This window comes from Xiphophorus maculatus, chromosome 14 (genome assembly GCF_002775205.1).
Source record: "Xiphophorus maculatus strain JP 163 A chromosome 14, X_maculatus-5.0-male, whole genome shotgun sequence".
NCBI classification, from domain to species: domain Eukaryota; kingdom Metazoa; phylum Chordata; class Actinopteri; order Cyprinodontiformes; family Poeciliidae; genus Xiphophorus; species Xiphophorus maculatus.
Genome location: NC_036456.1, coordinates 27,555,592 through 27,567,686, shown reverse-complemented (window position 1 = coordinate 27,567,686; position 12,095 = coordinate 27,555,592). Strand labels below are relative to the sequence as shown.

At 37.3% G+C, this 12,095-nt stretch overlaps 1 pseudogene; it reads left to right on the top strand.

Moving 5' to 3' along the window:
- The first annotated feature begins 1,684 nt into the window (after positions 1–1,684).
- Positions 1,685–11,260, top strand: LOC106700403 (annotated as a pseudogene).
- Positions 11,261–12,095: the final 835 nt, after the last annotated feature.

Sequence of the window (12,095 nt, the reverse complement as noted above, 5' to 3'; positions counted from 1 at the left end):
TTTCATTGTTTTGTTAAAAAATGAAGCATTTTATGGTGTTACAGCATAAAATTCATCTAATCCTTAGCAGAATTGATTGACTATAGATACAGTGAGTTAATGATTTATGAACATAACCTGCTGGATGTTTTGTTTACACATATGAACAAAAACACTGCACAGCACATTTCCATCAAAAGTAAAAGAGAATTCAATGAAAAATTAATAAATAATGTTTATGAGTATTTTTTTACAATGGTAAAATGATCCACAATAATGAAGTAGCAGGTTATTTTCCTTTTCAAAATAAAAACAAACACTCCACGAATCCTCCAAAAATGTTCACCCAAACATTTTATTAATTTGATTTATTAAACTTCAAAATATAAAGATTTGAACATCGTAGTAAGTCTTTCTCACTGCCTGATCAGTTTGGATCCTTTCATGAACCTTCAAAATATTTTGTAACTGGTATCATTAGAACCTCTGCAAATGGATCACTTAATTAGAGATGTTTTTTTAAGTGACCTACAAGTTCTTTGTTGAGATTATATATGATCTCTGAATCATACAGTTCAGTAGAAACACAGAATGCTTCTTCCTTGAAACATTAGGTTCATATACTTTGTTAATCCAGTTTTTGTACTTCTGTGATTTGCAGTCTTTCTCTTTCTCTCTCTCTACTTTTCTCATTCTCATTAAAAGACACAATGTCATACAGATTCACACTGAATAAAAGTATTAAATTTAAGATTTGCAACCTTGGAAAGATAAGATGTTAGATAATGACTTGTTACAGTTTAAATATTTTCTTGAATACTTGTAGTTGGGTGCAAATACAGGCCAAAGCAGCAAACCAGCTGATTGGTGTAAGTCAGTACTCTGAGGCAGACTGAAAGGTCTAAATTATAAAGCACATATTACCCACTTTTTTCTGACCAATCATTGTAATTTTTTCACAATCTCCATTGCATATAAATGAATTGGTGCTTGTATGCTTTATCTGTGTTTAATATTGTCTATTTCATGTTGCTTTGTATGTTTGAAATGCCTGGCTAGAAAATAAAAACCCCCATTGGGGGACAATAAAGGAACTGAACATGTTTGCACTGCTTGTCTCTCTTTCTTTGGGATATTGTGAGCAGTGAGATGAACAGTGAAAGAAAAACTAAACTATTTCTGATAATGGTAGAGGAGAACTTTACAGCAATGACACTGAGGCAGACAGACAGACGGTGCAGTAAAAGTCTATTTGAAAAAGTCATCCAGAATACCCAAGACTGTAGATGTCTCTACTATAATGACACGGTACTAACAAATATATATTATTTTCTTATTTTTATTTGTAGGGTATTTAAGGTAGAAGAATCTGGTTACTAACAATGTTAAGATGTAATTTTTCAACATATTACCGTAAATCTGTTTTACAATTCAATTTGTTGGATTGTTGTTCCTACCGACCTACAGGGGGCGACTTTGGACAATGACTCAGAAAACTGTGCAAAGAGAAATTTCTTTCTGCATGCAAGTATTTTTATTTTTATTTTATTTTGTTATTTTTTTTAGCTAGTACTCTGTCGTAACGTCGTAGACATTAGCTGCAGTTCTTTTAAAAATGTATCCCAACAGCAGAGCTGGAATGACCATGTAATGGAAACCATGTGATTTACAAGAAACAACTGAAAAACGTGTTTATGAAAGTGAAAGTGTTTTTCAGCAGGTTACAAAAGGACGTCTGCACTGCAGTCCTGCAGTTCTGTTAGAAGAAGGAGAGGGACTTTTGTTTTTAATGAAAAACAGCCGGTCCTCAAACAAATCTTCTGCTACGGTAAGTTATTTATACTGTTTTGTTGATTGATTTAAAACACGAAATAAAAGAGTCAATATTCACTTGTTATACTAACCTCTGATATTATCAGGGCTAAAAGACAGGAAACTAATTCACACGTGTGATGCCCAACAGATTTACTGGAACTTCATTTTGAATCAGCTGCTGATAAAACATAAAATATCAAATTAATGTTAATCAATGTGCTCCAGATGGTCAGTCACCGTCGTTTACAGGGTTTGTTGAGTTATGTTTTACGTTAAGCTAGTTGTTTTGTGGTGAAAGGTTTCTGGAAAAAAACACTATATACGTTTTCCTGTTTCAAAAAGATTAAAATTATATGTATGTGAATTCCTGTTTTCTGATTTAAATGCTTAGAACAGTTAGGAATTGATCATCTTTTTGACATTGCTGGATTTTACATGCATTATGATTTATGGATTCTTTCATTATAACTATCATCACGCTGTATATAGTGATAAAAGTTGATGTTTTAATAAAGGTGCTGTGATGGTCCAAATGTGTGCACTCTGATGTTCAGCTTATTAAGTTGTCATGGCACCAATGCAGTTAAACTTTAAGCTAAATGTTTATTCTTTTCTCTTTACTTTCAGGACTGATAGACAGTTTTTATCTGTAAAACAAAGACAGACTCAATGGTTCTGCTGCCACGACCCTGGTGGGTAAATGTCCCAGACCGACACCCTTATATATATATATATACACAGTATATATATACTGTATATATATATGCATTATAATAGCAAAAGCTGTAATGCTCTACTTGAGAAAGTGCATCTATTCAGCCTCTCCTTGACAATCATTCAACAATTCTGAGTGCCACACTACCAGACAGGAAAAGAAAAAATAGGAACTGGAAGATAATGCTGCTACTCTTTCACTTATCAAAACAAATGTTTCAATATTTTGTCCTTTTCTTTCAGAGAGAAGCTGAATGTTCAAGAGTTTGACCCACAATGGAGGTACATAGCCACATTATGAATGTCCAAAATATAATGAAAATTATATCACTGTCCATCCATCTACGCGATACTTAAATTATATATTTTTGTTTTAAGGAGCCCAGATCTGACAACTCAGAGGATATTTATGGTGAGGAAGACGAGGGCCCTCCTTCAGCATACACTGACTGTGAGGCTGACTATCAAAAGGCTGCTACAGATGATGAAGGTCAGTGAATTTAATTTGAAAATGACAACCACATTAAGAAGTAGACTCTGTTTTTCAGGCAGTGGCATTTTTATTATCCTAATCTGTTGTTACTATCACAGCCCCGCTGAGTCGGTACTTTGTAGAACTGCCTTTTGGGGCGGGTCTCTACCAGCATGTTTGTTCACTCAACACTAAAACATGCAAAGGAAGCTTTCTTTGCAGATGTCATAAACAAAAACATTAACAATGCTCGAGCTTTATTTGCAACAGTTGACAGAATCACAAACCCTCCTGTGACGTTACCACCTGAATTTCAATCTAATGCTGCCTGCAGCAAGTTTTTCAGGTTCTTTGCAGAGAAAATTTTAAAAATCAGAAAATTAATCTGCACATACACTAAAGCCAGTACCAATGCTGTGCCCAAGCAAAACAAATACAGGAAAAATGATGAAGTAGTGTTACAATCACCCCCAAGACCAGTAAGGGTAAGTTCTGGCACTGGATGTAACACAAAAAAAGTATCCTAAACAGTTGGTGTCAGTAGCAAAATATAGTTTAATTTACAATTGAAGTAAAATCTCAATCACAGTAGACAACAAGCACAGGGAAACTTTAAGCTTCAGGGTCTCCCAGGAAAAAACAACAAACAAAGCATCCCCCTTTTAAATATAAAATAAAAACACTTTTTAGAAGAGAACTAAAAAGAAAGTACAATACCTGATCTCCCCGACTAACCAAAAAACAGGAGAAAACAGTTAAACAAAATGGCAGAGAACCCCTACCAGCTTCCAGTGTGAATAGAAACAAAACTTTAGTTATACACTTGATGCTTCATAAAAATGCTCACAGCAAAACCATCCAAAGTCTCCACAAACAATCAGCTCACAGACAAGATCACATCAGGAAGGAAAGAAGAAAAGAGATCTGACATCTCTGGTTGTAGCTCTTTATGATGTGGCTGACGAGCTCCAACACATTGCACCTGTGGCAGCCAGGTAAAGCTGAAACACAAAGAAAAAGCTCTCTCATGAAGAGAGTTCCTAGAGGTCAGTGACTGTAACAAGTAGTATTAGAGTCATTTTCTACAATGGAGGTGAGCAGCTACTTTGTAGAAAAACGTGATGAAAAATATTGTACCCATTATAAGACTGAAAAATATGTAGTCTTATATTTTTATGTTATTTGTACTGAAGATTCATTTGTGGATCTTTACTGTGAAGAAGAAAAGGACCCAGGATCAACAACATGTGCCGACTGTGAAGCTGATTATCATGAAACGGGTACAGATGGTAAAGGTCAGTGCATTCAATTTGACAAAGAACAATGAGCAGTCTGATTCTTCAGGTATTGTTATGATTGTTGTTATTATCTTCACAGCTGTTTGCCGTCATGTTAAGACAACACAGTATAAGATCAGCCATGAGTTAATTTCTCAGCCTCTGGAGACTCCTGTTGGTGAAATGGAGAACCACATTGTGATCAACTGCAGGGAGGAAGAAACGTTACAAGAGACAACAGAGACAAATGACTGGACAGAAATCAGTGACCTGCCTGGAAAACAAAACCTTGAGGAAGAAAGGAAAACACAAAGTAAGCATTATGTGTCACTTTAGCAACAAAGTTGACTGTGAAACAAAACAAAAAAAATACATAATTTATTAATGTATTTTGAACTAAAACTATTTTTTTTGCCTGGTATTAAGAAGGGATTGTTGGTCATCCTGCACACATTTGTTAAAAAGATAACCCTAAAAATTGGAAGTGATCTTGGAAATTTGAAATTTATTTAAATGAAAGGCAGTACATTAAAAAAAACAACAAAACAGATCAAAACCAATTGCATTTGCATTATTCCAAACCACTGAGAATGCCCTCATGCTTCAGAAACAGGAGCTAAACATGTATTCCCTCCATCTGTGATGCATTTAATAACAAAGATCATATCATAACAATGAAAGTTTTTGGATTTGATTAAATTTGAGGGCGAGAGCATGCAGGTACAGAAAACGTTAGATATGTTCATCTGCTTGATTAATGTGTGATGGGATCTGGATTCTCTGTTCAACTTGTCGAACATTAATTAAACCACATAAAACTTTCATTTAAAATGATTAGCCTCTGTCAATATCATTTAAAAATTCAAAGATAAAAATGGAATATGACAGGATATTTTTGACGTCGTCAGTCTAAATAACGGAAAAGAAAAAAGTCTAGCGCAACCTCTGCTCTCAGTATTCCTTCAAGATCATTTTTTAAAATTATTTATTTAACTTCTATTTGGAATGTTACTACCACATGAATGAACACATTTTAGAAACAGGGCCTATACATAGGTCAAGAGTTGGCAAAAACTAGCACAAAAATGTCACTGAATGCATTTGGATCATATAGTCCTTAATACAAAAATGGCAAAAACAATGTTGATGTAATAAGACTATTCGAAAGACTCTGTACGGGTTAGGTCAGAGGTCTCAAATTCCAGTCCTCAAGGGCCGCTGTCCTGGAACTTTTAGATGTGTCTCTGCTGCACCACACCTGAATAGAATAATTAGATCATTATCAAGGCTCTGGAGAACTGATCTACACAAGAAGGAGGTAATTAAGCCATTTAATTCCAGTGCTTTGTACCTGTGGCACATCTAAAAACTGCAGGACAGCGGCCCTTGAGGACTGGAGTTTGAGACCCCTGGGTTAGGTCCTTAAGTAGCTAAGAACATGGCTACTCAAGATAAGTAGTTTGTCTTAAGTAGGTATGTTTATATTAGCAGGGACACAGCACTAACATAAACAGAAGGCACAATGTTACTGCAATTAAAACAATGGCTAAGTTGTCATATCAACACGCAATAAATTCTTGGCTAAAATAAAGTTTGTCATTTTAGTGTTATTTGCAGCTCATTGTTTGATGTGTATGTCATTTCCATAGATAGAAGGAACGGATGCCCCAATCAAACAAAGTCTTACTCTGAATCTTTCTTCATGGGAGCGGAGATTGCTGAAGTTCTGGTCCTTGTAGTCCTTAACGCAAACAAAGAGAACTTTCCATACTCTTGTTTGTACATTTCCAAGAAAAATAAATTCAACCAGGCAGTTCAAAGAGAATATGATGCTGCTTAATGGTGTAATGTGTGAGTTAATATGCCCAACAACCGAATATTCTCATTTATCCACTTACAGCTTTGGCATCATTGAGCCCTAACCCTAAACCTTGGACTTGAAAATTAATGCAAGAAATAAAATTGGCATCTTTACAAAATTGAAAACCATGCTAAACCATAACCTTGTTTAGCAGTTCCTCAAAAAATACTGTGACGTAATAGTTCAAAAGATGTAATAGCGAATAGAGAAAAAATTAACAAATTGAAAAATAAGACCCTAACAGAATATAAATATATCTATGTTGAGATTAAATTAAACTTTTATGCAATACTAGAGACTCCAAGCACAAAATAAAATGTAATTAAATGCTAAAAAAATATTTTGCAAGATATGTCCCTTTTACGTTGGCAAATAAAACATCATTAGTTTCAATTGTAGAACAATGTTTCTTTTCTACGATGCAAAAATAAAATCTGCAATGCTGAAGTTAAAAATAGTATTTAATTAGAATTCACACCCATACACATTAAAAACTTGATGTATCTTTATCATTCACAGAGACCAACCTTGAGAGGCTTTTGGAAGATTTGGGCTTGGAGCAGTACCACAGAGAGAAGTTATCATTAAGCAAAATACTTGGGATTGATGAGAAGACGATCACTGATAACCTGGGCGACTGTAAATCAAATATCCCGTTGAATTTTCTCAAGAAATTAGTGATGGTTAATGTGACTGCTAGGAACGTAAAAGGTGTATCATGTGACTTGAGTAATGAATCTTCTGAGTCAAACTGTGATGATGAATCAGAGAGTACAGAGAGCAATTTTGAGGATCTGTTTGAGAGCCCAAATGAAACTGAAACATTTAATCCTCTTGATATAATGACTGCTCTCCTTTTGTGTTCTGATGGTTTTGTTCATCAAGAATTGGCTCTAAAAATGTCCATGTGTCAGTTCTCTGTTCCTCTGCTGCTTCCTAACTGTGATACACAGCAGTGCACCCTCATGCTGTGGGCCATGAGAGACATTGTTAAGAAGTACAGACCTTCAAATCTTTCAGAATCAAAAGGCTTCATAGAAGAAAGAATAGTTCTTTCTGAACTTCCAATGATCTCATTTGTGAGACTGGGTGAGTGCTCTCTGTCCAAATCAGAGATCCTCAATAAACTTCTGAGTAACTCTCAGCAATACCATGACACCTTTGTTCACCACAACATGGAGTCTGGAGACATTCAGAGAAGAATATCCAATGGACTGACTGAAATGACCTGGTACCTTCCCTGTGGAAACAAAAACATGGACATCTTCAGTGAACCAGTTGCTATAGCTAACCTTCGTGGAGACGTTGCTTCATTTGAAACTCAATTCTCCTTTTTGTGTCAAATATCCGCTGCAGTTTTTGTTTTCTTTGACCAGCTGGACTCTGAGTGTGAACTGCTGACAAACAAAAACCATAAAGCTCAAATCTTCTTGGTGGGAAACCAACAGAACAGGAGCCTTACTCCAGATGTTCTGAAGAAACTAGCAACCAAGCTGAACTTGACAAAAAACAATATAATTATAAAAACTAACAAAACAAATGATGCAGAATTTGTCAAATCTTTGAAGAAAACTGTGAGCAGTGTACTTACCAAACCACGGTTGAAGATGTCAGTAGAGCAGATGGCTGAAGTTGCTCATGAACTGGGAATTCCAGTTGATGAAGATTCTCCAGAGTGCCAGGCTGGAAAGAAAAATGCAGATGCCATCACTGCAGAGATATAAGATACTTTTCAATTCAAAGAAAATCAGTTTCCTTTGCAAGGTCAAATATGGAAGGAACTGACATTTTTGGGAAAGGAAGAATTTCGTCTCCGAAAAGTTGGTTCTGAAAATATAGAAAACTATAAGAGCAATCTTAAAAAGAAAAGAGAAGAGCAACGTAAAAAACAAAATTCCTATGCAATGTCAAGTGTAATGACATGCTTCATTAGTGCAATATCCAGCCCACATAGAGAAAGGTGTTACTTTCTGAAATGGATGAGAATGAACCTCGACAACTTGTCTAGAACAGAACTTTCTGGACTCGGGAACTTTATAAGGAAAAATGCAAAGATTCTGAAAACAAACAAGAGATCAAAGAAATTGACCAACAACTTTCCAGCAGCTCACTGGGAGTTGAGCACTTCTTCCGTGAAATGGGTCAGATCTATGAAGCTTCTCTTTACCTTCCAGAAACAGATAAATCACGTCAACAGCTGCAACAGCTGCCCAAACTCTGTGCTCAGTTGTTGCTGGATGGATTTCCTCTTGAGCTTGTAGATGGAGATGCTTCCAACATTCCTCTCAGATGGGTGAGTGATGTTCTCTCTCAGCTCAATGACTTGGTGTCTCCAAAGAAAAAGATCCTGGTCGTCACAGTTCTTGGAGTTCAGAGCACAGGGAAGTCCACTCTCCTTAACACCATGTTTGGAGTTCAGTTTGCAGTCAGCAGTGGTCGATGCACTAGAGGTGCCTTCATGCTGCTCATCAAAGTCAATGAAGACTTCAAGAAAGTTCTCAACTGTGACTTCATGATGATCATCGACACTGAAGGCTTAAAGTCACCAGAGCTAGCACAGCTGGACAACAGCCATGAGCATGACAATGAGCTGGCAACACTTGTTGTTGGTCTGAGTGACATCACCATTATCAATATTGCAATGGAGAATTCAACAGAGATGAAAGACATCCTGCAGATAGTGGTGCATGCTTTCCTCAGGATGAAGGAGGTCGGCAAAAAGCCTCAATGTCAGTTTGTTCACCAGAACGTTTCTGATGTTTCAGCTCATGAGAAGAACCTGAGAGACAGGAAGCTGCTGTTAGAACAGCTGAATGAGATGACCCAGGCAGCAGCTAAAATGGAGAAGAAAGAGGAAAACAAGAGTTTCACTGATGTGATGGAGTATAATCCAGACACTGGGAACTGCTACATTCCTGGACTCTGGAATGGAAACCCACCAATGGCTCCAGTCAATGCAGGATACAGTGAGACTGTCTATGAACTCAAGAAAAACATCATCCAACAGCTGGGAAAGTGTGAGTCAACTTCTAATAACATCTTGGAGTTCAGAGAGTGGATAACCAGCCTGTGGAACGCAGTAAAACATGAAAACTTCATCTTCAGCTTCAGAAACAGCCTGGTGGCTGATGCTTACATGAGGCTCTGCACAGAGTACAACCAATGGGAGTGGGAGTTCAAAAAGGAAATGTACAAATGGGTTACCACAGCAGAAACAAGAATTTCCAATTTTGGTTCATTTGCTGCAACATCTGAAATATCTGATATGAATGAATTCATGACCGAGTTGAAAAGTGAAGCAACCACAGAGCTGACCAAGTGGGAGATAAAGATCCTTGAGAATCTGAAGAAATACTTTGATCAGCCAGAAGGTCATGTTTATCTGGTTTAAGGATACAGAGAGGAATTGTCCAACAGCATAAAGAGTCTTCGACGACAAACTGAAAGATCAGTGTTCAATCAGATCATAACAACAGCTGACATTAAAGAGGGATTGAAAGAACTCGACAAAATCAGGGCCACTTGTACAGACAAAATTGAGAAAGCAGTTTGTGCTTTATTTGATAAATGTCGTAAGAAAAAAGTTAAAATGACTGACAGAGAGCTTGATGAAAATTTTGATAAGATGTGGACTGAAACACTGGAAACCTTGGCCTTCTCTGAACAACAGACTTCAAATATCTTCACCAGTGTGTCCCATCAGTTACAAACAAATCTTTCTCCTAAGGGAAGCCATGCATGTGAACTGCTGAGTAACAAAAACCTCAAAGACTGTGGACTGGAGCCTTTTACATACAAACCCAAAGGACGGAGAGAAAAAATCAAACACAAACTAACAGGATGGTGGAACTCGACAGATTCTATAAAGGCCAGGCAAGAAACCGCTGACAGCATCATATCCTCCTGCAATGATTGTATTAGTGATAAAATCAAGAGAAAAACTAATTATCACGACACTTACATCCAGGAGATTCTTCACATCATTGATGAGAAGCTGAGCAATGCTAAGGTTGACACTGACATAGAGTTTGAGGTGTCTCTGAAACAACACATACTGTATGTGGATTTGCAGCCAGGACGTTTCAGAAGATGCATGAAGACTTTATACAAGAAAAAGATCCTTATAAATGTTTGCAGAAAAAGAAAAACAAATTTTGTACAGGTTTCAAAGATGTGTTCTGTAAACGAGACCAATGCCAGAAGAAAGCTGAAGAATTCACTAATCAGTGTCTGAAACCTGCTGTGGAAGATTTCATCTATCATTCCTTGGGCCTCAACATAATCGATGAAATGCTGACAGGAGAAGAGTTCAGCACACGAATGTCTTTTCAATATTCTGTTTTAATGGATCTTGTTTCAAGGAATGATTTTGAACTTTACCTTTATGTAACAGGTGGCACCATTAGATGTCGCACTCTCTCCAGCCTGTGCCTCCATAAAAGGGAAGCTGGAAGGGTGGTGGCCAGGTGTCAATTTTCCATGTGTTAGACCAGCTGTGTGTTGGGCCCACGCTGTTTGCTGGCTGTGGTAGGTTGGGGGAAATTGTTTTAAAGTGATTCTTTTAGGTAAGTTGTGCTGATATGGTGTTTTTATACAGGACTGCATTGTTGATGGTGTTCGGCTGGTAGTGTTACCTGGGTGTGGGTGTTCGACGCCGCAGGTAGGTTTTATACATTGGTCTTTTTAAGCCGAATGAATTGTGTGTTTATATATTGTTTTATTTGCTAGGGTTGCACCAGATTGGATACACCAAGATTTGATTTGGAAGTGTTGATTTATGCAATGCAGGTAGGCAGTGTTTTAATGTGTTTTAGGTTGATTTGATTAAAATGATTTAATATGCATTTAGTAATTTTTGTGTTTTTGTTTCACAGATTTTGCACTGCCTCCTGCTGTCCTTTTTAGCGTTTGTTTTTTTTTTCTTTTTGTTAGTCCGCCCAGTTAGGATTGTTTTTTGCTTGTAGTACTTGTGAGGGCGGGCTGACCACTTTTCCATTCATTTTGTTTTTTGTTTATTTTGTGGCACTTCCCTGAATATTTACATTCTGTTTGGTGTGATCCCCATGTTGGGTTGACAACGAACGGATAAAGCTAGCGGGAATCCTTCATGTATTTAATAATAAATATCAATAATTAACTTAATTCCTGTTGTTGATTATTACGCCTTGGCTGGTCTATGCTATAACATTTACTACATCTGTTCCTATGAAGATTATTTAAAATCCCAGATATCTGACAGAATAAAAAAGCATTTTTCTGATGGGTCTATTCTAGGTGAAATTGAAGACAGACATCTGCAGTCGAGTATTAGCAGCATCAATGGTGCCATCAAAAAGGCCATAGCAACTGACAGCCTGAAGACATTTGTTGAAGAGATCTGCAAAGAACTTGGTGACAAACTGGTGATTTCCCAGAATGCTCTTGGTGCCTTCCTGGTCCTAAACAATGCTGATCAGAAACAGTTCGCTCACTGGCTCACAGTGTCTGTGAAGGACATGGCAGAAGCTCTGAGGACAGATATTCAGAACAGACCCTTTGAAACCAAACTCAGTCATCTCCATGTAAAACCCCATGTTGAGCTTTTCAACAGAGTGATTGGTTGTGGCCAGCAGTGTCCATTCTGTGCCGTACCCTGTGATGCAGGAGGAAAATTACACACTGAACATTTTGCTTCATTGCATCGTCCACAGGGCTTGGGTGAGCATAGATGGGAGGGAACAGAGCAGGTTATGACTGACATCTGCTCTTCTCTGGTTGTCAGTGGAAAGATTTTTTGTTGCAGTGCCACAAAGGATGAATGGCACCTTTACAAAAACTATAAGGAAATCTACCCACACTGGGACATTCGTCCAGATGTCAGCCTGGAGGCATCAGACTACTGGAAATATGTGATGGCCAAGTACAACCAGGAGTTTGGTAAAGCATACATGGCAAAACCAGCAGACAAAAAAAACAGTGAAGTCCATCTTGATCCTTC